Source organism: Haemaphysalis longicornis, unplaced genomic scaffold (genome assembly GCF_048455015.1).
Source record: "Haemaphysalis longicornis isolate Haplotype H1 unplaced genomic scaffold, Haemaphysalis longicornis Haplotype H1 scaffold_1, whole genome shotgun sequence".
Classification (NCBI taxonomy): Eukaryota; Metazoa; Arthropoda; class Arachnida; order Ixodida; family Ixodidae; genus Haemaphysalis; species Haemaphysalis longicornis.
The window spans coordinates 241,302,437-241,328,482 of record NW_027526203.1 but is presented as its reverse complement, the minus strand read 5'-3'; the positions used below and the strand labels follow the sequence as shown (position 1 = coordinate 241,328,482).

The 26,046-nt window shown below is 49.4% G+C and overlaps 1 long non-coding RNA gene across 2 annotated transcripts; it reads left to right on the top strand.

Annotated features, from left to right (window-relative positions):
* The first annotated feature begins 11,140 nt into the window (after positions 1-11,140).
* LOC144168869 (uncharacterized) lies at positions 11,141-23,598 on the top strand. Of its 2 annotated transcripts, XR_013322265.1 has the most exons (3): positions 11,152-11,236; positions 13,133-13,202; positions 23,037-23,598. It is a non-coding gene; the product is annotated as an uncharacterized LOC144168869 (long non-coding RNA). The 2 variants fall into 2 exon arrangements; XR_013322274.1 differs by lacking the exons at positions 13,133-13,202; positions 23,037-23,598 and adding an exon at positions 11,522-11,630 and having other exon boundaries at positions 11,141-11,236.
* The last annotated feature ends 2,448 nt before the right edge of the window (positions 23,599-26,046 follow it).

Here is a 26,046-nt window from a genome sequence, read left to right as displayed (position 1 = left end):
TGAACGGATAAATGCGATGCATTGGTACGACGTAATAGGGCAGCTTGAATAAGATTGCCAGATGACTTTGTACCGTCTGCTTGCTTTCTGGAATGGAATTAGAATATGACGCGCTAAGACGCTACATTGGAAGACTCGTCAGCAGTGGTCACTCCGAGTTGTGGGTGCACAGCTGCTGGCTACTACGAACAGCAACGACTTTATTCGAGAACTTGTGCTGAAAAATTCAGGGGCTCGGTTTACGAAGCACCTTTGGCACATCTCCAGCTATGCTAAGGTTCACCGCAATGTTTCGGGAAGCTTGCCTTAAGTGTCCCTATGAATCAGAGAAGGCGTGTTCGGCCATCGAAACCACTGACCGCCGGATTTGGATGGACATTTCCCCACATGCGCGATGGTCTATACGTCTCGTTTTGTACTCCGGGTTAGATGGCGTGGAAAGGGAATAACGTGAGGCACGGCATTGCAAGAGGCGCTGTAGGGGTGGGCGGCTTAATTACGTGCTGCCCCCATGGCCGCTCCAGTGCGCTCACAGCTGTTACCACCATGACGGAAATGAAATTGCACTAAAAGGACACGACGAACAGAGGAAGACACACCATACAGCGCCGACTAACAGACTGAGTTGATTTTCACGTTCATATATACTTCTATCAAGTAGACACTTGAAAACAAGAGAAGCTTAAAATAGAAATCTAAAACTACAAAGAAGCAAGGAAAAAAACCCTCACACTTTCACCATGACACACATGCCGTCTCCAACCGATTAGACTCCATCAAGAAACGCATTTTCTTTGTCGAACAACGATAGTGAAGCGACACTAATGCAAACACCACCCGCGCGCTCAATGTCACGCGCCTCTATTATTTTCCCCGTGAGCAAGTCACGGCTTCTACTGACAGCGCCTTAGCTTTTTTTTTGTTTTTTTTTTCAAAAAATTGAGAACACTTACAATCACGGCAATGAATGCCAGGGTGCCCGTTTATAGAGTTACTAACATTATTCTTGGGCTCACGAAGTCTATCGTTTATACATGTGCCAGTTTGGCCGATGTATACTTTTTTTGCAGGGCAACGGAATCAAGTAAACCACTCTCTCCGTGCAGGCAACGAACTTTCTTTGGTGCTTCGTGCGGCACCCATTCTCTTCTTTTCGTGCGCAGTTGATCTGGCCACAAAGCTTTGCGGATGCAGAAATAACAGCGCATTCGCCAACTGCACGTCGAGCGACACGCTTGAGGCTGTTACTCAGCTGGTGGATGTAAGGAATCACCGCGATTTTTTGTTTGTTATCTGGAATCACACCACCTGCTGGTGTCGTCGTGCCTCGCTCTACCAGCCTAGCCTCTTTAAGCACCTTTTCGGCTACTGACACAACCAGGTGTGTGGGGTAGCCGGAACTCGACAATCACTCAGCTTGCTGAGCCAGGCTAGCCGTCATCATGTGTGGGCATGATTTTGATAAGGCATTTCTGACGCACAGGGAAGCAATGGCTCTCTTGACCAGCTTCGAGAGAGAAGACCTAAACGGAAGGAGTGGTTTGTTCGCCCTAGGAGCGTAAGACCAGCACACATGGTTGCTGGTGAAACGTAGGTCCAGTTCTAAAAACCTAATGTGGGCTTCCTGGGGTAACTCGCAAGCAATAAGCAAAGGCTTCAGGTGCTCGCAAAAAAGCAAAATGACACGCTCTGCGGGGGCTTACAGGTTCTGGCCACACAGTCTACAACAACAAGGTAATCGTCGACGTATCGGAACACTTAACACTTTATAATCATCCAGATATTCGTTAATTTTTTTGTCCAGTTTGGCGAGGTACAAGTCGCTAAGTACCGGCGCAATGCATGACCCAATGCGTATGCCATTGATCTTAATGAAAGCCTTATCATCAAAACACACATAAGTGGACCTAAGGTACACGGATAGGGGCTCCAAAAGCCTACCGGAAGACATGCGTGCGTTGTTTAAGAACGCACACCAAGTTTGTCAGTACATTCTTACACACAAATAAGCCGTTCGCCATGAGGTAGGGAGTAGAAAAGTTCTGTGTCTATTGAGCAAGCGGCAAAGCTCCGGTCCGAATTTTGTTTAAGATAGTAAGTACTGGGGATTGAACCCTAAACAGGTCGCCTATATACTAGTTAAAATTGCCAGTTTATCTTGTAGGTATCTGGCAATCAGTTTTTTGCCAAGTGCCGCTTTCTGACGCGGTTGCTCTGAACGGCTGGTACACTTTGTAATTTTTGACGCTAAAAAAGACATGAATGTTAAGTTTCTCAGGTTTGTATAAGGAACGGGCAAGCTTTTCAAGTCCAATGGACCTTTTCCAGGCTAAGTAGAGCGCACGTAGTGGGAAATACGAAAATCACAATTGGAGGCTATTGCAACCATGTTTTCCGGTGACGCTGCTTCCCAATACTTCCAATCACGAAGCACGCCCGCGGTGATAGCCAAGAGGCTTTCTTGGCATGCACACCGAGCTCCGCTTTTTTAACTTCATGCGCGAAGGTCGATCGCTCTTTGAGTGCGCTGTTCACAAAATTCAGTACCTTTTCTTGAGACCGTCCGATGACTTAGCGCTTCTGTAGCGGCACCCAGAATGCCAACCAGTATGTGTTTGAAGTTAACTGAGAGCCCCCAAAAGGAATGGCGGCGCCCGAAAGTGCACGCGCAGATAGGGGTCGTGGAAAAGGCCCATTGCGTTGAATGACTTCCGCGCCTCAGATTCGACCTTGGACAGTAGAACATTGCCACGCCGCTCGAACACCGAATCCAACGGCTTTTGCAAGGTAAAACTCTTTTGGAAAAACCAAAAGAGCCACAACCTTAAGCGTATCGCTCGACGTGCAGGGGCGAATATGGTTTTTTCTGCACCCGACAAGCTTGCAAAGCTTTGTGGCCAGATCATCTGCGCACGAAAATAAGAGAATGCGTGCCGCACGAAGCACCAAAAAAAATTCCCCCGCATTTCCCCGAAGGGGAGTATGAGGAAGTGCGAAGCACGGGGTGATGCTATGAGGGGGAGTTTGTTGAAGTTTGGTGGCATTTTGCCCGTGATCACGTTCGGCTTAACACGCCTCGTTTGTCCCTCTGCGGAAATCTTGGTGAATTAACGTGTATGTTCGAGAGATGTTCGAGAGGGAATGTAATCACGCACACACACACACACACACGCAAAGTAAAGTGAAACGACAGTATTTATTTCAGCACTTGTTTGTGTTGTCGTTGTATGCGACGGTCATTACGACCGTCTTGTGGTCGCTAAAGTGGACCGTTAAAGGAGCCATGAAGACAAAATACAAGTTGGGTTTATTAGAAAGACTGCTTCGTCCCGATAACAATGATACCAATATCATCGCTATCTTCGAACAAATAGCGGATATATTAAAGAAAACGTTTGAAGCAGTCGCGACCCCCTAGCCAATTTCCCGCAACTTTTCTATGACGTCACGGAACCTTGTTTGTGCGGTTGGCGGCCGCCTAAGAGACCTGTCGTGACGACACATGACTGGACGTCTGTAATGGGGCCTCTATTTCCATTTGACCGCATCACTTGAATGCTAACGTGCAGTTAACGCACTGAAAATGATGTTTTATTGTTGGTCCGTATGACGTCATTCTTGCTCATAACACGTCACTGTGGCGCAAAATTTGAAAATATTTAAATACTTCTTGCTTTTTTTTCGTTAAAAAAACATTATTTGTGGCTCTAATGGAGCTGAGTGAGATACTGAATCCTCGTTCTTTCAAATTAAACGAAGTTGTATTTTCTCTTCATGGCTCCTTTAAGGGTTGCGCCTCCTCTCCCGGAGGGAAGGGAGAGGAGGCGCAGTCACGTGAGAGAATGCAGAACTAGCGGGTTTGTAGTATCACGTGTACACCACGCAGTTATCAAGCCGCTATAACATCGCAGAGTCGCCAACGCACGCCGCTGACGACGTAGTTTGAATGCGTTAAAGATATAAGGCGCGTTACTAACACTGATATCAGCGTCGCGTCCGTGGCTTAGTCGGTAGAGCGTAGCGCTGCGGCCGCAAAGTCCTCGGATCGAAACCTGGCGCCGGATGCTGTTTCTTTTTTTTATATAGTGTAGTGGCCTGGCTGGCGCGCCGAGAGAAGGTGTTGCGAGCTGGAGAGTAGTAAAGGGGCTTTAGGAGAGTAGGCGAGGGCGGAGAGGGGGCGCTATGCGAGCGCCCTCACGCGTCGGGAATCCGGCGCCGTTGCTAGGCGCGGTAGCTAGCTCCGTTGCTAGGCTGCGGACGGAGGACGGCGGTGGAAGCAGGAGTAGGCCCGACTAAGAAGTGCTTCGCAATAAGTTCGTTATCTGCGCGGAGGGAGTGCTTTGCTTGATTCCGTTGCCCTGCAAAAAAGTATACATCGGCCAGACTGGCACATGTATAAACGATAGACTTCGTGAGCACAAGAATAATGTTAGTAACTCGATAAGCGGGCACCCTGGCAAAAAAAAAAAAACTAAGGCGCTCGCTAGAACCCGTGATAATAGAGGCGCGTGAAATTGTGCGCGTGGATGATGTTTGCATTAGTTTCGCTTCGCTATCGTTGTAGTGCAGAGAAAACGCGTTTCTTGATGGGGTCTAATCTGTTAGAGACGGAATGTGTGTCATGGTGAAAGTGTACGGTTTTTTCTAGCTTTTTTGTAGGTTTAGTTTTGTATTTTAAGCTTCTCTTGTTTCTGCGTGTCTAATTGATACTAGTATATATGAACGTGAAAATCAACTCAGTCTGTTAGTCTGCGCTGTGTGGTGTGTCTTCCTCTGTTCGTCCTGTCCTTTTAGCGCAATTTCATTTCCATCATGTCAGACCAATTAGCCCGTCAGACTGCGTTGATGTTACCACCAATCTACCTTTCTCCGCGGCCGGAAAACTCGCTCTGGCCTCAGCTTCGAAAAGCCAACTCTTCGTGCACTTTTTACTGCGAAGCAGCATAATCTGTCTCTCCCCCCCCCCCCCCCCCGTACCCTCCCCCAGTTTTTATTTCGGTGATCCCAATTTCCTCGCCGCCTCCTCTGCGCTCCTCATCGCCATCGCCGACCCCTTTTCACAACTTTTATACCCCTCGCCACAACCGATGCGTCTTTCATCAATTGCATATACGGCTGATAACAGCAGTAGTGCCGTTGCCAGATGATTGCGCAGAATCAACAGAAGCGCTAATGGGCGTCGAAACGACCTAGCCGCTGCGGCACAAGGTGTAGCCGCCACCGCTGCTGCCTGGAATTCCACCTCATATAGCAGTTGCGAATGCCGGCCTGATGTAGCACAACTCTTGGAACGACGACGCGAGCCCATAATTGTTCTTCCGATTGAAAGACGTTCCGAGCGACATTTTCGCCTGTGTATCTCTATGTGTATCAAAGCAGTCTCTAATCACCGGTTGCCGGTTTATGCATGCGTGCACGGTTTATGGGTGCAAGGAGCGGTGGTACACTCGTAGCTACGCTTCATGCCCTTCATGCCCTTGCACGCCCTTCGTGCTCGGGGGAGATTTAAACGGGGAAGTCGCACAGCTCAATGCGACTTGTCAGCTGTCCCCCATTGTCGAGCGTTTTGGGTTTGGCTCGTTGTGTAACAGAGTCAGTAAGATGCCTATGACGAGGGAAGGAAACGGACATGTTTATGCTATTCGGGGCCCGTGCTTGCCTCTGCGCGTGCTGGGAACACATGGTACTTTAACCGCCACGGTGGCTCAGTGGCTAAGGCGTTGCGCTGCTGAGCATGAGGTCGCGGGGTCGATTCCCGGCCGTGGCGGCCGCTTTTCTGGTGGAGGCGAAAAGCAACAACGCCCGTGTGTACGAACGAGGTTTTGGCGCACGATAAAGATCCCCAGGGGGTCCAAATTAATCCGGAGCCCTCCACCACGGCGCCTCATCGCCTGCGTTGCGTCGGCGCGTTAAACACTACAATCAATCACTCAATCACTCAATCAATCAATCACTCAATCACTCAATCAATCACTCAATCACTCAATCACTCACTCAATCAATCAATCACTCGCTCAATCAATCAATCAATCAATCAATCACTCAATCACTCAATCAATCAATCAATCATCAATCAATCACCCAATCAATCAACATGGTACTTTGAATAATAATGAGATGGTGCTAGGAGCTTGACCGAGTTGGACCGCGGAGAGGCGCACCACCGCGCCACTTGGAAAGCGGTCGGTGTGCGGTTGGCAACGAATGCTGGAGCCCTATTCTCGACTGCACGAATTCCCAGGCAATTCACCATGTTTTTTGCGTACCCGCCGCGGTGGCTCAATGGCTAAGGCGTTGCGCTGCTGAGCACGAGGTCGCGGGTTCGATTCCCGGCCGCGGCGGACGCTTTTCTGATGGAGGCGAAAAGCAAAAACGCCCGTGTGTACGAGATTTCGGCGAACGTTAAAGATCCCCAGGTGGTCAAAATTAATCCGGAGCCCTCCACTACGGCGCGCCTCATCGCCTGCGTTGCGTCGGCGCGTTAAACCCTAAAATCAATCAAATCAATCAATGTCTTTTGCGTAAGCACAACGTAAGCAGTCAGTGACGTGATGCACGTATAGCTCTGACGGCATGCAGTGTAATTTCACGCTTCACTCATAAAGATCACAAATAAGCTATCAAATATTGCCCATAAAAGATGTAAAAACCCTTGGCATGTGTTAAAAAATTTAGACGGTAGCTGAGTTTGGAAATATAAACACATTTCTGCAGGTCAAAATTGGTGTTAACACATAAAGGCGATCGAGTAACGTTGATTCAAAAGCGAGCGAAAGGCGGATGTCGAGCTCAAGAACATCACACAATTTTTTTACCGTTTAGTATATTTATTTATTTCAATCGCTTTTGGTGACACAGTAAGGCTCTCTACTTCAATGCAAGCTTTGTTACGTTATCACTTTCCCGGCCGCCACCACCGCCACACTATCGTCTCTATGTTTACAAGGTTATGGCATGATCACAGAAAAATACGGCCGCACCATCGCTTGTATGTCACTTAAGAGCATCGAAGCGCTACGCCTGATAACCGCGGAGCGCACCGATGTCACCGATTCACTAATTCGTTAAGCTCAACTTCAATCACCGCTGTAATGAACAAAAGAGTCACTTTTCTTTGTTATTTCTCTCTTGAGTTCGATCATGTGACCCAGCAGCTTACTAGGAGGAGCGTGGAGAAATACCATGCATTCGGTTCTCTTTGTCACGGAGAGGCTTGTACTGCCCCCTTAAGTTGCGGTTACGCCAAACAAATAATTTTTATTTTATTGCCAAGCATAAAAGCAAAATACTGCACGTACGTCATTTGTATGCTCCGTGATCGCTGACTTGCAAACAGTCGAAACTATTATTCCTTTCGGTAGAAAACATGCTTTAAACCGCTCGTCATGCGAAACGGCGTCTGCTGCAAATTTACGGACATTTCTTGGCGCCAAAGGTCGGGGAAATTTTTTGCCCTATTTCGCGGCAAAAGCATCCGCCATTTTCAAGCTGTTACGTAACATTACGTCACTTTTACGCAGGCTGAAGTTGCCAGTGTGTGACGTGGTCGTTTCCGCCAACTGTTTAAATTACACCACGCCCTCTCAGCCAATTAGAGAGAGGGCGTGTATTACAAGCAGTATTGTTGTTGAATATCAAAGACAGGCTTACGTTGTCATGTCCGGTGCATTTAGTCTAGCTTTTACTGCCGGCCAAGAATTATGCATTTCAGTAAAGAGAAATAAAAAAACTTTAGATCTGGTGACCCTAACCATCATTTAACCTCAAAATGACGGAAGCACACACCACCGCTTTGTGAACCGGAAGCACGTGACCAAAATTGAAAGCCAATCGGAAAAAACTTCCGGCAAATTCCCAGTTTCCCTGGGAATTTGTGCAGTCGAGAACAGGGCCCCTGGGCTCGAAGCCGTCTACGCGATAGAGAGGTATCGAATAAAAATAAGACTCTTCGCAGCATTAGGCCGTTTTAGTTTCACGTGCGTGCAGAGTTTACGTACGCAAATGTGAAAAGTATACGTAGCCCACGTACATGTACTTTGAAACCCTTATAGTTCCACGTACGCGCGCACCGCGCGCGTAGGCCGCCTCGATGAACGCGTTATCTGCCCATAGACGCGTGTTACTACAAGCGCCATCTACAAACAGACACACACACTGCTGTAGCCACTTGTGACCTCGTGAGCCCGTTGCTATGACGACGACAAACGCTACTTCGTCAGGCTTAACAGCTGTGAAATCGCGCTTCTATCTGAAAAAAAAAAACTGTTTGTCAACTGAAAGTTTGGGCGAGGGTTAGAATTGGCAAATTTAAGGCGAAATCAATAGCCTAGAGCACAATATCGCATCTAGGAATTAGAGACGAAGCTGTTATCGCTGGGAAGGGGGAGGGCCAGGCGGCGCCATGTTGGTCAACTCTACGTACGGAACGTACTTCAGAACTGCAACGTAAAACTTCGAGTCTTACGTACGTCCGTAATACTCACGGTGACCGTTCGTGTTCTAAGCATGCGCAATCATCATCCGGGAAAGCTCTGCGTACGTGAAGCTTCTACGTACGTGAAACTAAAACTTGTGTTGCCTACGTATACACGTGGCACAACGATAGGCACATGTTGCGGATTTTGGCCACGTGTCAGCACAAACTCAACTGGTCACGTTACCAAAGCACTGGAGAGATTTGTAGCAGTGGCAGGGAAGGGCTTGTTTGGAGCGTGGGACTCCTGCAGCTGGCATCATAAATGCAGGAGGCGCTAGTGCAGTGCACACACGCTTCACGACGCTCACTGTGCAAAAAAAAAAATTTGTCTCCAATCCACGGTGTCAAGGTGGTTGAACTGCGAAGCTGAAAACGACACCTACAACGATTACCCATGTGACTTCGCTTGAATTCACACACGTGGCTCTACAAAGGGAGAAACCAGAGACGACTTAATGCAGCAGCAACGGAAGAAAGAAAACGGAGAGGAGCGTCATGTGAAGGGTGAGTAGGAGGGCGGCACGCGCGGGTATGGTGTCATCTCTCTTAGTGCCTCTCCCTCACTCTTGTTTCATGCGCCGCCGCCAAAAACCGCCTCCCAGCCCTCCCCTTCCCCAGACGCTGTTCCGTTCGACGCTAATTCAAACCACGTGAGCGCCGTTAATCATGCATTATGCGGTTTGCACGTCACACAAGGGCTATGAATGCGTGCAGGCGGTACAACCGTCGCTGGGCTCGTTGAGTGCACCGTCTGTCTCCCCGTCTGCTCGTGTGGGCGAGCTTAGTCGGTAAGACGACGGGCTGTCGCTCCGTTACTCTATTCGGCTCCCAGTTCGGTTCCTGGAGGTGCCAGTAAATTCTTTTATTTGTTCGCGGGAGTTTTGTGTTGACGCGCACGGTCGCGACAGAACCCTTTGCCTGATAGAGGTATACTGCTCCGCAGTAAAAAAATCTTATGGCTTCATCAGCGGCAGGGCATGGCTCTGCCGTGGTAAAACAGCGACTGCATTTTCAGCAGCAAAGCCATGGCAGACGCATGCTATGTAATTTGCGTGCATACAGAGTTTGGCTCCGGGTGCCGGTTGACCATGGGGAATTTCTACGCGATGGCATACTCATTCTTCGAAGGCGCTTGCGGAGCATGGCGGCCATGTTGTCCACCCATCCGTTCGTCTGTCCGTAACGCTTACATTGTTGCGACAGAAGCGCAGCGGCGAGATAACACGTCCAAGCGTGCCGAGGCTGTTACTTCGCTGCGATTAACAAGCATAGCGTGCCGTTCACGTCCCGTCAACTGTACAGAAACTGGTTCGCTGAGCTTTCATCGAAACTTTTGCTATCACGCTTCACACGGAGGCGCAGTGGCGAGAATAAGCGCAGGCAGGCGCAGCGAATCTTCGCTGACAGGAAACTAATCTCCCACCCTTTTCGTCCTTATGTGCCACGCACGTTATGCAGGTATAGTAAGATGACCAGAAGTACATTTTTTTCTTGTTTTTTACTTCCATGCTGTGGCATTTTACTTCCCTTAACATCCGATCCGTAGCAAAGCATATCACCTGATATTTAAAACTAGATCTTTAAGACCACTGGTTCAGTTTTCGACACATTCTGAATCTTTGTGCCTGCATAATTTTCCCGTGTCAAACTGCACACAATGCACGGCCACTTACTTTTCCATATCTTACAGTGATCGTAGTCCAACTTGTTACCTTTGTTTTTAGTTCTGTGGGTGGAAATGCCGAAGTGCGATCATTTTTTATGGAGATGTGCAGGTGAAAAATTGTAGGAGCGCATGCTCCGCAGACGAGCTTATAGGCATTGCAGTGAAGCCATTACGGATCTAGCATGCGCAACCAACAGTTCTGATAAAGGAGCTGTACCTTGTTTCCGCACTAAACACCCAATACACCTTCAGCTTTTAGGACTCTACGCACCTTATTCTGTTCACTTTCGTCTTGTCTGCAGCTATACTGGTTCATCTTATATTGCTCTAGGTGTTACAACTGCAACGGCTTAACGCAGGCAAACATTTGTGGGATATCGGATGTGTGTGGTCTACAAAATCGCACTGTCGTGTGGGAGAGCGTATATCGGACAAAGTCGAAGGGGCGAAGCATCGAACAATCTGGCATTCCGCTGCAAAAGGTATACGAGTGCGCACCAAGTTTCAGGGCATGCACATATTGGCACGCGCTAAACACCTTACGCGAGGTAATAGGCAGTTTTAGCATATCGTTACCGTGTTTCCGTTACCGTTTACCGTGTTACCGGAAGCGCTGGCGACGGTGTAGCCTGTGCCGGTAAGTTACCGTTCGCGGTAACTCTCGCGCTGCGAAGCCTACTCCCGCAAATACGGTAAACGGTAACGTAAACACGGTAACGATATGCTAAAACTGCCTAATTGCGAGCCTTTCACGTAATCACAGAAGCGGAAGGGTGGGACAGCACACCGTCCATCCCACCGTCAAAATGGGAACGCGTCATCATCCAAAGAAGGCTATCAGCACGACAAAGGAAGCAGTCTTGCAGGCAGTCCTCACATGTTGTCAGTCAGTGATCGGTTTTTCATGTTTACTTCGTTGCTTTCTTGTCTTATTTTGTTGCCGCGCATGCGCAATATCAACGCCCTCTTATGTGTACTTTACGTGTGTTCACAACCGCTATCTATTCATAAAGAGCTGCAAGTTTGCGCCTCGTCCAGTCCACTTGTCCACCTTGTCGTAGGAACACCTAGCACAGTTCGAGGTTCAGTACCAAGTAGGCCTTTTCGTCATTATATTGGACTATGCTGTTTATTCGATTTTAAGTCATAAACCGGTGTCAACACTGTCTAACAACGCGGTTGCTTGGAATGACATTTGTGACTTTAGTCGCAATCGCTTTTTTTCTTTTTCACCTTATTTGTTTTTGGTTCTGAAGTTTCGCGATGTATATACATACATATCTGGTCCTCCGAGGACAAAGTATCGGGTATCCGGCCAGCGGTACGATATGAGTCTGAGAACGGCGCTATAATATTTGCTGTCATCGCTTCTTCTGCAGTTGAGCCTCGTCGTATTTCCTGAAGGGACGAGGAACGCAGGGCCCAAGATGCTGCCTTTCAAGAAAGGGGCTTTTTACATGGCCGTCCAGTGCCAGATAATATTTGTGCACACGCAGTGGCCGAGGTGGTGGTTCTTTAGTTCGTAAAAACACAACAGCTGCCAACAGCGATCGCGAAAGAACACGCACCTTGCGCCTTACTTAGTATAGGGATTACGGTAATGCGTTGAAACTGCTGCTTCACAGTGTACCCGGCACGCTAGCTCATATAGTGACTAGGGCGTTTTGAAGCTAAGAAGTAGGCCGGGGGTTCGATATCAAACGGTAGCGACTAGATTGCTGATGGCGGGGAACGCTTGTGTGTTCGAGACTTAGGGTACGCTTTGAAAAATAAAAATGCAGGTCAGCTAAATTAATTTACGGCACTAGCTTGAATACAGCCATGTTTGTATAAGCGTTGAAAGTTGCACTAGTTGGAAAGACATATTCATGGATGGAACCAGCGCGAACTTAAACGAAGACTGAGGAAGTTGAACACAAGGACAGCCTATGTCTAACAACTAAAGACTATCAAGAAGGGTGAATATTGCGTGCGAAACGGGTATTGTGTATAGACTTCCTTTGCCTTTCGGCCGAACCAATGTTGGGCCAACTGGACGTTGTATCACTGTGCGTTTGACAGAGCATGAATTGCCATTAAAAGGCCGCCCATCATCCCTGTTCACACTGTACGAAGTGTAGCGGCTGTAAACCGAATTTTCTTTCCGCAGGCATTTTATTTCGGCACCGGCAGCAAATGCCCCGCGAAATTATGCGAGCGTCCCACATTGGAGGAAGAGGTGACAAGTGTGTTAGCCAGGCGAGTGTGTGTCTCCACGCCACAGTGGTTGTCTATCCGCGTGGGTCTTCATTGCAGCCAGTTTCTATCTAGTTGGCTCCTCACCTTGGTTTTGTCAACTTGTTTCGCTCATGCGCCGCGCTTTTCCTTGCTTTGTGTTGTGTGTTTATATTCACCCTTCTTGACATTAAACTTTAGTTGACGTTAGACAAGCGTTCATCCTTGTGTTGAACTTCCTCTGTCTTCGTTTAAGTTCGCGCTGGTTCCATCCACAAATATGTCTGCATATCCGAGGTGTACCTTCCTGGAGTAAAATGTATGAAATGTTTGAGGGCGTCAGAAAAACAATGTTATTAACATCTTTATCAACCTGCCTTAAAATTGACGTGTTTTCAAGAAGGGTCAATGTACATAACAAAACAGTGGCGTAGGGTGCGGCAGCGGGTTGCATGAATAAATGGTGCAAGGCGGGGCAACACGTACCTTGTCCACGAACATAATTCCGCACCCCTTTGCCCCACTCACACGCTTGGCGTTGGACTGCCCGAGGAAATGACCTGCGGTGCGTCGGTTCAATAGCAGTAACTAAGAAGATCGCGTGGAGGTGTTGCGTTAAAATCGATTAAAATTCCAACGTAGCCTATAGGCGCGTACACGGTGGTGCGTTTGCAGTAATAGCGCTTTTCGTGCAGGTGAAGGCGTACTGTACTCCCGTTCAGAAAAGCGCTGAGTGTGGAAAAGTAAAACCCCGCTGCTAATACTTCTTCTTGCAGGTACCAATCGTCCCGGTGATCTTCTCGCGGTACACCAGCTTTTTCGATGCGAAGAAGATCTACAAGAACGGTAAGTCACCCTTTCGTTACCAGTGGAAAGTCCTATAGGCCTGCAGTACGGTTATTTGGAGTAGTGGCCATTCCGGCTTAGCTCTGGTGCTAGATCAAGAAGGAATTGAAGGATACTTGAGACGACGCTGTAGAACGGAAACGCATGCGTGGGCAGTGTCTTCGACAGGGAATACTGCACTCTCGTTGTCGAAAGGCGCCCGCCACAGGAAATGGCCACTAAGTGTGTTAGTGCCACTATCTAATTTCCTTTTTTAGTGTTGTTCGAGTGGGCAGAGATTAGGTGTACGCCATCCTACCGTTTTCGGCATATCGATGGGTCTATCATAGCTGTCAAGGCGGAGTTAGCCTAGTCGTTGTCTTGGAGGTCCCCGTTAGTGTTACTAGTTTATCTAGGTACACTAGTCCCGGTATTTCTCAAGATACCAGTGGAATGGGGGAGGGGGGGGGGGCTGTTGGGACGAGGCACATGCTGTGCAGCGTGCGTTGTACATACAAAAACTCTGTCCTTGTGAGCTAAAGTTCAGAGCTGAGCGTATACAATCGTGGTGAATATCGGATATGGGGAAAGGCTAAAAGATTAGAATTCTGAGGAAAGTGGTGCGTGAATGGAAGCGGATATCGTTCGCGCAGCCTTATATGACACAGTAGAGGACCCAACCACAATCCTGTAGGCGGCAGGCTCGTCATTTAGACTCTCTGATTTATTTATTTATTTATTTATTTGATTGTTTATTTATTTATTTATTTATTTATTTATTTATTTATTTATTTATTTATTTATTTATTTATTTATTTATTTATTTATTTATTTATTTATTGTAGGGTTTAACGTGCCGATGCAGCGCAGGCGATGAGGCGGGCCGTAGTGGAGGGCTCCGAATTAATTTTTGCCACCTGGGGATCTTTAACGTGCGCCGAAATCTCGTACACACGGGCGTTTTTGTCTTTCGCCTCCATGAGAAAAGCGGCCGCCGCGGCCGGCAATCGAACCCGCGTCCTCGTGATCAGCAGCACAAATTCAGGCGCTCTGTTATCTCAAGAGCGTTGAGGTGATCTGAGTATGCCCCGATGAAACTTAAGGCGTTACCTCACCCGTAGCATGGAGGTAATGACACGGCTTTTGGTTCTTAAGTGGGGGGTTCAGGCCTCAAGGAGCACTGAATGTAATTTTTTAATGCGTAAGCTTGCTTTGGCTATAGGCTGGCGAAAAGGCGCGCCAGGCTGGCGCCGCAAAATACGCAAGAGGATAGTGGCCGCAAAAAGCGTCCTCAAAAGCCGCACCCGCAGTTGACATTGGCTACGACATGTTCCATTGGCGGTGAGCGCGACCACGGGCGGCGCTGCGAAGCGTGTCTCCTTGACGTCGGGTTAGGGATTCTCGCATTTCTCCTCTGCTTCACTCGCTCTCGCTCTCCCTGCTGTTTCTTTGCACTCGGTTGACTTTTGATGCCTGTCTGCACCAGATTTTGTTTGCGAGTAACTTTTTAAAATAATCAAAGACTAACAACCGCATACACGTACTGGCTCCGGGTGTGATTTGAAGTATAGTTTTTGATACCGCTCCGGAAGAAACATTGCGTCGGCGTCGCGCCATTCCTTGCAAAGCCGGTCCTGTGCGAAGCGCGAAGAGTCGGAGCTATGCGTGACCTCCTGTATCCAGCAATCTTTCGAACAAAGGGAACAGTCAGCTGCTAATAACGGACAACAAGACAAATAATAACCGATCCAAAACCAATACAATAACCGACGCAAGACCAAAATAAATTCCCTGGCCCTCGGGGTTGTCGGCTTTGGCAGGAGGCAGTATGTCAGGGAAAACAGTTTTGCAACCTTTCCGAACGCCCGAAAGTACTGTATCACATCACTTTACGTTGTCATGGCATGAAAGAATGCCGACATGCATTATGGGCCACAAAAAATGTAGGTTGAGTTCCAACTAACCTACTATATATAGGCGCGTGCTGGTTTTATACCCAGTTTCTAACCAGTACGGGGCCTTATTGGGCAAAACGATCACGCGTACGGTAAAGACCTGGATGCATATTTCGGTACGCTTCCCACAGCCATATCCTTACATATTCAGATATGCATTTGAGTAAAACTGCACACAAGCGGAGGAGTAGGAGGACGAGGAGAAAGCTTTAACAATGAAATCGAGCTGGTTAGTGGGCGGGGTCCTCGGTCCAGGACAAAAGAGTAAGAATAATTTTCTTCAATTCATAGAACGCCATCCCGAGTAGGCCAGGATTTGTAGTTTACGCCAGAAAGTCTTGGAAAAAAATAAAGAACTGCTTGTACATATTCATCGGTTTCGAGTCTTGTTGTACCGGAAAGCGGCACGTATACTATTTATTGCGTTCGTTACCGAGTATATCAAGCCTTCAACACCGTAATGATGCCTTAACTGTGCTGGGGGAGAGTCAGTTCATTATGATAACAATGGTTACGATAGAAATTCGGGCCACAAAAAGCCGCCTTTGAGAACTCTGGACAACGTTGTCTGCGCCGTTTCGCAGTGGCGTAGCAAAAACCTTTTCATTGCCTTTGCATCTGAATAAACAACGCACGCTGTGGATATGCGCCTTCTTGCACGCAGCCATAACGAATGCCAATTTGTGAAGAAGGTACTGCATGCCTTACAGCCGGAAGAAAATATCCACACGAACGTTGTGAGCCTCCCAAACACCACCAAACTTCCCAATAAGACGTCTGTGACAGTGCAGGGAAATTAATGCGTTAGGCACAGAAAAAACATTTATCTGATACAAATCAACAACAACAAAAGAAATACAAGACAGTCGTTTTATTTCCCGCTGTGCGATGCGAGTGTTGGGGCCCGCTACTTGGTGCGTAGCATTAGATTGTTGAATATTCATAAGAGCGGCCCAAAAATACCTTAGGGAAGCCTACGCATTTTGAATACTTATCGAGGAGCCATGAGCACTAAACCTCGCAAATAAGCTAGAAAGGACGAGGTACACAGGGTCATCTGGCCGATGTTCTGAAGAAAGTTGTTCTCTCTCTCCTCGTGTGTTGCAAATGTGTGTGAGATACAGCTTGAAATTATTCAGAGGTGTCAGAAGCTGGCAAAATACCTTAATTACTGGACACACGCTTTTTAGTTTACTAAGGCATCAAAGCGGGCAATTTTTCGGACTGATGAAGAAACCCCGCGAAATATGAAAATACCACGTGGCGGTGATCCCACCATGTATCATAAAGCTGCGCCCTCAAATAAGATGATTCAAAGCAGCTGCTTTGCCCGTCACACGCCCGAAAAGACAGCGCATCACCTTGATAATGGCATGGATGGAGCAGCAACAACAAGCTTCGCGGGGCGCAAGTGGCAGACAATAGGTAGCGTTTCTTCTTTCTTTGTAGCACAGAAGGGTCTTTGTTTGGCTTCGGTATTGGGTGAACCAATGTCAGTTTGAGTTCGTCCGGAACGTCACCAGAGGCCCAGTAAGTGTTAATCATGTTTAGCAGTACTGAGTGTGCAGACTCGTCCAAGTTCCGCAGCTGCTGCCATGTCACGCCATCATGACCAGGTGCCGAATGTGGTTTGCCCTGGTGAAGAGCCGCTTTAAACTCCCCCATGGTGAATGGGGCATCGAGATTTCTATCCACGTCTGAAACCATTATGGTCGGCAGTGGAGGCTGGGGACTGAAAGAGGCACGTGGAAAAAAAGTCGTTATCAGTCGATGTTCTACGTCCGATGGTGGGTCCCGGAGAGTGAGGGAAGCGAATAGAGTAGGTTTTCCCTTGCGCTTGCCCGACAAGCTCCGAAACGTGCTCCACAGCTTGGATAGGCCTCGATCTTTACCGAGATTAGCACAGAGACTATGCCAATGCTCGTTGGAAAGAGAGCGCTGTTATTGTCGGATGATTTGGTACTGACGACGAATCCGAATCAGGTCTCGGTGACGTTTGCCGTTGGTTAGATAGCGAGTCGTGACGGTTTGCACGCACTTCCACAGGTTGGTAAGATGAGCGTGCAGTGCGGGTGTTGCAGAGTCACATAAGATTTCCTCTGTAGCGTGTGATTTCGCAGAGTGTATGGCAGCAGTGAACTGCGGTAAGGTTGCATTCTGAGGGATACGGAGGGCGGTTCGAAAAGTTTGCCAATCAATGTGCGAAAGATATTGTCGAGTGCGGAAGCGCTTGCCTCGGAGAGGGAGAAGAATAGGATAATGATCACTACCCCAAGTGGTGGTATAGGGGCTCCACGTGCGAATCACTCCTGTTGTGGCAATGGTTAGGTCAGGCGAAGTGTTTTTCTGCCGTCGATGAAGGCCCACACGGGTGGTTAACGTAGGGTCATTAAGAAGAGAGAGACCGCAAATGTCAATCGCCGCCTCAAGGCACGAGCCTCGACCATCCGTAGAGTCGTATCCCCACGTAGTGCTTTTCGCATTAAGGTCCCCGCCGATGACAATTGGGGTGTGGGTATACTGCAAGACAAGGTGGCGTAACCAATTATAGTTAATAGATTTCTGAGAGCCGGTGACTGGGCGGTAATACACAGACGCCGCGAGTAGTGGTTTCCCACAGGTAGGCGCACTTGCACTATGACCACTTCGTGATCCTTGGAGCATTGGCCCGGGACGGACACCTTGCAGCAACCAAGGTCTGACCGCACTAAGACAGCCGCTTGTTCCACCACTGATGGTTGGGTGGGAGATGGGACTTTGCCTTGGTGAGTTATTGACGGTTCCGAATAAGTTGTGTAGCATCTAATTCCATCCGTCCCAGACAGGCTTCCGTCCTCACCTTGGCACTCACGATTGCCTTTGGCTACTGCGATGCGTTCTCAACCGTACGTCACGAGCTGGTAATCCAGATTATGTCCTCACTTTCGACGTGCGAAAAGCCTGTGACAATGTTAGTCAAGCAGCGATCCTTGAAGCGACCCTTATTATGGCCGCTATAGGCTTTCCAAGCCAAAGGACCCAAAACTGGATTAGGAATTTTTTAGAAAATCGACCGATTCGGCTCCACAGCACGCATCCAGGATGGAGCCCCATGACCTTTTATCTAGATAGGGGCGTTCCACAGGGTTCTGTCTTTAGACCCGTACTTTTCAATTTGGCCATGGCACGCGTTGCCCGCAACCTAGAACGGGACACTGCAGCTCGCTTTGCCATCTATGCCGACGACCTCACAGTATGGGTTGGGGCCGCCGACTACGACTGCACGGAGTACATGGCAACAGAATTGCAGGCGGTGGTGAACAGCCTTTCCACTACTCTTCCAACTCTCGGCCTTGAGTTAGCACCCAAGAAGACCGAATTTCTCCTGGTCCACGGTCTGCACCAACCACACACTAGTATGCATCATACAATTTACATCGGCGACACACCCATTTCCTCCCACTGTGGTCATATTCGCTTGCTCAGCATCCCCCTCGCCAGCCACAACAGCGCTCGACAGTGGATAAGTCAACTGCGGAAAAATTGGAAGCCAATGCTCCACTTAATTTCTCGTCTCTCAAACAAATTTGGCGGTGCTCACCAATCGGCGGGCCTCACGCTCTGTCGGGCGGTAGCGGTCGGTCGTCTCACTTATGGCGCTCCGGCCTACAGCCTATCATCGACTCATAAGAAACATTTAGCGGTCCTTTATCGGGCCATGCTCCGCACCATCACTGGACTTCCCAGGCATACCCGCATCGATGCTCTGAACGGGCTGCTCCTATGCCTCCCATGGAAGAACTCCTCGCGGGAACTCTCGGACAACATGACCTTAGGCGGACATTAACGCCACAGGGGGCTGCACTCTCCGCCTGGGACCTGCACATTCTTCCGACGCTTCCCTCGGCCTCACCACCGCCACCCCCTTGGTCACTCCCGCCTGTCACAGTGGCCCATCAGCGAACTGGTATCCCCCGTACCCGACCAGTTGCCCGTGAGAAAGCCCTTCAGCGCGTCCTTGCGACAAAATTGCCAGATGAAGTGGACATTTACACGGACGCCAGCCTTTCGCCTTCCCATATGGGTCTGGCCTGGCGCTGCCCAGCTCGGCCGGACTTGGATGGCTCTGTCATTCGGCCAGGACACCACTCGTCTCCCTTGGAAGCAGAACTTCAGAGCATCCTCTGCGCATTGGATCACCTGACCTACAGTATTGCAACGCCGCCACCTCCACGTTTTCGGATCCTCACGGACTCCCATCAGGCACTTCAAGAACTCCGCAAGCCCTTCAGTGATCACCCAACTGTTCACGAAATCCAACACGTGATCGCCATTTTGGCTCGCAATGGGACCACTGCCCGATTGGCATGGGTGCCGGGTCACACGGACTCGGATGGGGACAACCAGGCTGCACACGATGCAGCAAGGGAGTGTCTCACTAGTACCCCTCCCCTGGACGACGACGCGTCGCGCCCCTCTCCTGACCCTCGCCTTCAACTTGACCCCGCACGCCATGCTCGGAAGGTACGCCTTGCGGGCGTTACTCCCGCCGGCTACCTGGCTCTGGCTCCGCCGATGCCTCGCTCTGCGGAAATCTTCATCAACAAAACTATTGCTAACGCAGCCCTCACACCCTACATCATGAGAAACTGGATTTACCCGGCAAAATCTCCACCTCCTTACTGCCCCTACTGTCAAACGTTAGTGTTCGCCACCCCCAACCACTTAATCTGGCACTGCGCCGCATTTTCCTTGTACCGCCCAATACTCGTCAACGCTTTGCCACGTGATTCCTCTCAAGACGAGCCCCCCTTCGAAGACGCTAATTTTCTCTCAGCCCTCGGGGTGTTCGGCCTAGAGAGTGGTCTCTCGAGATTAGTGTAAACCGGGGCCTATCCCGGTCGTAAAAGTAGACTTGACTGCACTCACACGATCCCAATAGCCCTAGCCTGGCTCTGCTGACGGCAGTGATCTCTTCTAAGGCGTTCAAGGACCCACCATTTGTGCTACTCGGCTACTCGCCTCTTCCCCTCTTCCCTTATTATGGCCGCATGGCGTTCCCTTTGAAATAAAGGATTACAACAACAATCTTTCTTTCTTTATTTTATTCTGGCTAACCCAGAGGAACCTGTTCGTGGGCGCTGCTTTATGGCACATGCAGGGAGTGGCGTCACGTGGTATTTTCATATCCCGCGGGGTTTCTTTATGAGCCAAAAGAATGAGTACGCAATTGGTACGGTGCGGAAAATACCGCAGTTTGTTGTCCCTCGTGAACAAGTGCCTCATTGACACTTTAATGATTGGGACAGTACTTTTAGAGTTAGGATCACATTAACGAAAAAAATAGTGGCCGCTATTCCACTGTCTGGAAACTATGCCCTAGGTTTTCTTCGAGTAACGCCATTGCTTGTTTTTAAAACCTTGGGGCATGATCGTTGTGACACCCTGTATATCCGGGTGCCCGAAAGTTTTAATGTGCTAATTTAGGTAAGTGGTTAATGAGCGCAGGATCAGAGGCGGGGTCTCGAGTGCAACAGGAGGACAATGGGAGGTGAGCGAAAAAGAAAAGTAACACAACGTGAACAGCTGAGTCCTAAGCTGAATGCGAACGCATTTAAGACTACTACGCCGCCGCTATGTCAAGCAGTAAGCAGAAACGTTTCATAACCAAAATTGGCTGGAACAGAAAACCGCCACTCGTTCTTTGCGTTTTGTTTGAAAGAAGTCGCCTGTAATGGTCCACTGTGTAAAAAATCCGGCGTCCGGCGTCGGCGTGCGTAACAGAAAAATGGCTCCTTTGGAAGCGCCTAAACGAAGGGGCGTTACATACCTCGAGTAGTTCCATTGCGCGAGCCTAACCTAGGCAGTATGCAAGACCGGACTCCTTACGAAGCGTTCCATAGCATGAGGCGTTCCACACAGCAAGCTTAAACCCCGCAAGAGGTGGTCGTCCACGCCAGTACACTGCAAATGAAGGGAGTCGAAGAACGCAGCCTAACGAAAGAATAGACAAGCAGCTAATTCAACTTCGTCAACTCTCCCGTTGCAACCCGGCAGGAAGGAGCAGCGGCACAACGCGCAGGAGACAGATCGAAGCCATTCGGAAGAGCTAAGGCGGACCGCAAGCGGGAAGATAACACTGCCCTTCGGTAACGCTAGGCAGTAGAAAGGCGTCTCAGGCGTTCAAACTAGAACTCATGCTCCATCATTCGTAGCCCGTAAGAAGTGCTTAGGGGCCCTATTCTCGACTGCACAAATTCACAGTGAATTTGCCGCCATGTTTTTTCGCGTAAGCAGAACGTAAGTAATCAGTGACGCGAAACATGTATAGCTATGACGACATGCAGTGTAATTTGACGCTTCACTCATAAATATCACAACCAAGGTATGAAATATTGCCCATAGAAGGTATAAAAACACCTGGCATGTATTATAAAAATTAACACGATAGCTGAGGCTGGCAAGGGAAACACATTTCTGCAGGTCAAAATTGGCGTTAGCACCACAAGGTGATCGAGTAAAGTTGATCCAAAAGCGAGCATAAGGGGTATGTTAACTAAACATCACACAATCTTTGTTACCGTATCGTAGCCCATGAGAAGTGCTTAGGTGACCTCTGACTTTCTTTAATGTTGGCCACGCATAAGTTCTTCTGCTGCGCTCCTTCCGTCTATCACTCACCCTCGCTCTTTCCGTAACGCGGACCCATGTTCGATCCAGGACGCAGCTGCTCTTTTTGAAAGGCGGAAAAAGAAAACACCCGCATGCCGAAATTACGAAGCACGTTAAGCATCCCCACGTGGCATAAATTCTTTCGATGCCCTCCATTCGTCCGCACCGCCTAAGACGGGTCCAGCCTTGACGAGAAAAACCCAGAAATGTAGTTTTTTTTTCTATGACTCCCCCCTCACCTCGTTTCTTTATATACTTTTGCTCTCTGCTTAACAACGATACCCCCTCAGCATTCTGTTCCCGACAACGGGCCAAAAGGTGTAGCCTGCAAACGACCCCTTTCTAACAAGTCTAAGTTTGTAATACTGTCTGCGGCAGCAAAGCGTGGAACGTGCTTTCGCGAATCCCTCGCTACCCTCTGGCATTTTTCTGAGCTTGTGTTTTTACAGCGAAGCTGTTTATGGCTAAATCCAGCATATCGTCTCCGGCAGCAGAGCGATGTAGACAAAAATCGCACGCGAGCGAGCGCAACGTTGTTGCGCCCACTCAAATCCCCGTGATCTTCAAATGTGCGCCACACCCTCAGAGTATGGAAAAACTCAGAAAATAAAAAAAAAGTCCTAGGGCCTTCATATATTAATTTAAGACGGCTTATCATCCCCTGAAAACAAAACCTTCTAAGCAATGCACTTGGGTTCATAGGTGAAGCCGAATTTAAAGGTATCGTTTTAAGCTTGTTTTTTATAAGACGGCTTTTCCACGTTGAGTGTTGCACAGTGAAGCACGTCCGTCATCGGAGGGAGCATCATTACAGAAAGTGGCTTTAACTATTGTTTTATTGGAACTATCCCGGAACACACTGCATGACAATGAGCCGCTAATAGCACCCTAACATTACGCCGAGTTTTATTTACGGTTCAAAATTACATACTTCACAGTGAAGCTGTAAATATTGTGGAATTCTCGTCTGCTGTCAATACTTGGGCTTATACGGGAGGGAAGCGGACAGCCGCCTTGTTTGTCCACTCGAATGAAACTGTAGTTAGTCAAAGTTTCATTCAGGTACTTAACCAGGATATATTCTCAATCGCAAATTACAAACAAACGTGTTTTGCTTCTGGCCCCCATGGACTACTACCTCGGCACCATAGCTTTGCTGGTCATCCTTCTTCACAGAGTGGAAGGGCCCTGTATTTTTTTCACTGCTTATTTTGACAGAAAACTGAATGGAGTTGAATTCGCGGTGCAGGAGAAGTCACGATGACTGTGCTTCCGCCGGTCAGCACACAAGGCCTGGACACCGATGACGTCGCCGAGATCGCCCGGAAAGTGCAGGACATCATGCAGGAACACATTGACCGCGAGGTGGCCGCCGCCGACGTGATGGGCGCGGGTGACATCAGAGAAGCTGCCCAGGTGGAGGAAGGAGACAGTGCGGGGCAAGCAGATGCAGGACGCAGCGCGGAAGGAGATGAAGACTCCTTCAGGGAGGAGTTTTTTACTCCGGAATGCTCCCCCATCAATGCCCGAGTTCTCACGTAACCTACTTCACGCCCCCGTTTCACCCATACAGACCAATAAAGCAGTCACCCCGTGAGGCGTGTCTCACAATTTAGTCAGACAAAGCATTCGCTATCCGCTACTGTAATAGGAACAAAGATGCGTGCTAATGTAGCTAAGTTGCATTTTGTGTTTGGAAGGCACAAATAACACACGCCGGTACCGACTGTACGCGAAAAGAAAAAGGTTCTAATTGCACTTAGGATGACACATCTCCGTAGGCAATCACCCGTTAAACTCATTTTATCGGTCCTGATCAGCTGTTTGCAAAGCAAACACGTGACATCCTAACCCATAGCCAACTCATAGGCGTAGCAGCAAGGTACGTCTGAATCAGGGTGTACACGAGATAAAACTTTTATTAAACTTGATCAAAACTATTACACAAAATATTAGCCAGAAGAGAGGAGAATCCATGACATTTAGGGGTGTACTGCTTACCTTTTGTTGAAAAAATGTGCAAATAGTGAACGGAAAAAAATTCGGCCACCCTCGCTACCGAGATGCGAAGACTGAGGAAACGGCGGAGCTGCTGGTCTTCACGAGCTTGAACTTTATTTTTCTTAGGTCATCCCCTTTCTTAAGAGAAAGAGTGTTAAAAAGCGAAGTTTCCTCCATGAAAACTGACTTAAATCAAAGCCCACTATCCACCCTCCTCAAGTCCAAAATCGAAACTGTTTAAATCTGAAGCCAAAGTACATTTCAGCTCCGCATAAGTTCAAAGCCGACGCTCGTTCTACGCACCCAAATAAAATTCTCCTCGCCCCGAATGCCATGATAGCGCAGTGGTATAGACATCGGTTTCATAACGCGAGAGACCCACGTTCGATTCCGACCGCGGGAAGCATCTTTTTCTTGCGGTGCGCACTCCCAACACCTGCTCGTGGGCTCCTTGCCTCATCGCCCTTTGCCTCACACCTCTTGGCCCAGCATTTTCCCCCTCTCCACGTTGCTTAGCGGAATTTTTTTAAGGACCCGCGCGGACACCAAAAAGCCTTAAAATGTCCGCTCTTAATATAGGTCATGGTGTTCTTGGTAACCTCACAAAACCTCGACAGAATCTGTTGCACCGCTGTAAGGCAGAACTAATCACTAGAATGAATCAATATGTAATAAAAATAAATATAGTGTATTCATTATTCAGTTACACCTGGAATATAACGTAACACACAATCGACATAAACTAATCAATTGTAAAAATATAACCCTTTCTGGTGAATACGTCAATTGGCTTACACTCGATCTTATTTGTCTCGAAAATGCTTCCAAAGAGGCGCACAGGCTATACCGTAAGTAGGCATGCTTGAGGGTGAGCTCAGACTCATTCTTATCGTTTCATAAGCTGCTAGCTCTCTTTTCATTGTCCTAATGCATATAGGGTGCCCGGAGAAATGGAAAAGTAGGAGCCGCCGCACGCAGCCTCAAGTGCCCACAGTGCTGCAGTGGAACGTGAACGCGCTTCGCCCCCGTCACGCAGAACTGAGCGCATATCTGCTGCAGCACGGGCCCGACGTGGTAGCACTGCAGGAGAGCTACGTGCGTGCGGGAGAAGGCTCGGAGCTCAGGCTGCCTGGATATACGGGCTACCATAGTCCCACGGCTTGCGACAACGCGCAGTGCTCGTTGGTGGCGTGCAGCGAGCCAGCCCATCCCCCAGGACCCTCGCGCGTGTCCGTGTTCGTGCGCGACTGCGTGCAGCACGCGGTGCTGGACACCAGTGGGGTGACAACAACTGTGCAAGAGTGCGTGGCAGTGACATTACGGCTAGGCACGGGTGGTGACATGACTGTGTGCAGTGTCTATGTGCTTCCATGCCAGAGCTGGGACTCGGGCCTCCTGGATCAGCTGGTGTCTCTATGCGCAGACCGCCATCTCCTGTGTGGTGATTTCAACGCCCACCACACTGCTTGGGGAGATGGCAGGATCGACACGCGGGGAGAGCAGCTGTGGGACACCATGCTGCGCCTCAACCTCACTGCGCTGAACACCGGAGAGTGCACCTTTAGGCGTGGCAGTCGCACTGCCACTGGTGGCCTACAACCTGGTGGCCTACAACCGCATCTGGGAGACGGGGCAGCTGCCGCCCGAGTGGCTGCTCGTCATCCTGAGGCCCATCCTCAAGCCGCGGAAGGGCCTTTGGGCGATCACGGCATATCGCCCCGTGGCCCTCACCTCCTGCGGGTGCAAGCTGCTGGAGTGGGTGGCGCTGCGCAGGATGGAGGCCATCGTGGTGGAGGAAGATGCGATCCCGGAGCAGCTCACGGGGTTTCGGAAGCACCGAGCGGCGACCGACTCCATTACTGACGTGGTGGCGGCCCTTGAACACGCCCGTGCCACCAGGCAGGTGCTGCTCGATGTGAAGGGCGCTTTCGACAACCTGCAGCGCCCCGCCATCTCCTTTGCCATGGAGGAGGCCGGCATTGCGGGGAAGCTGCGGGGCTTCGTCGAGGCGTTCCTGACGGGCCGAACGGCGCAGGTGCAGATGGGGAACGTCTTGGCGGCACCTCGGCCAGTGGATGTTGGCACCCCACAGGGCTCCGTCATCAGCCCCTTCCTCTTCCACCTGGTGATGGCAGCCCTGCCAGGCTGCCTGCCCAGAGGGGGGGGGGGGGCACGGGGTACACATGTCGGTGTACACCGACGACATTGCCCTGTGGGTGCTGGGACCGAAAGGAGACGGCAGGGCGGTCGTGCAGCAG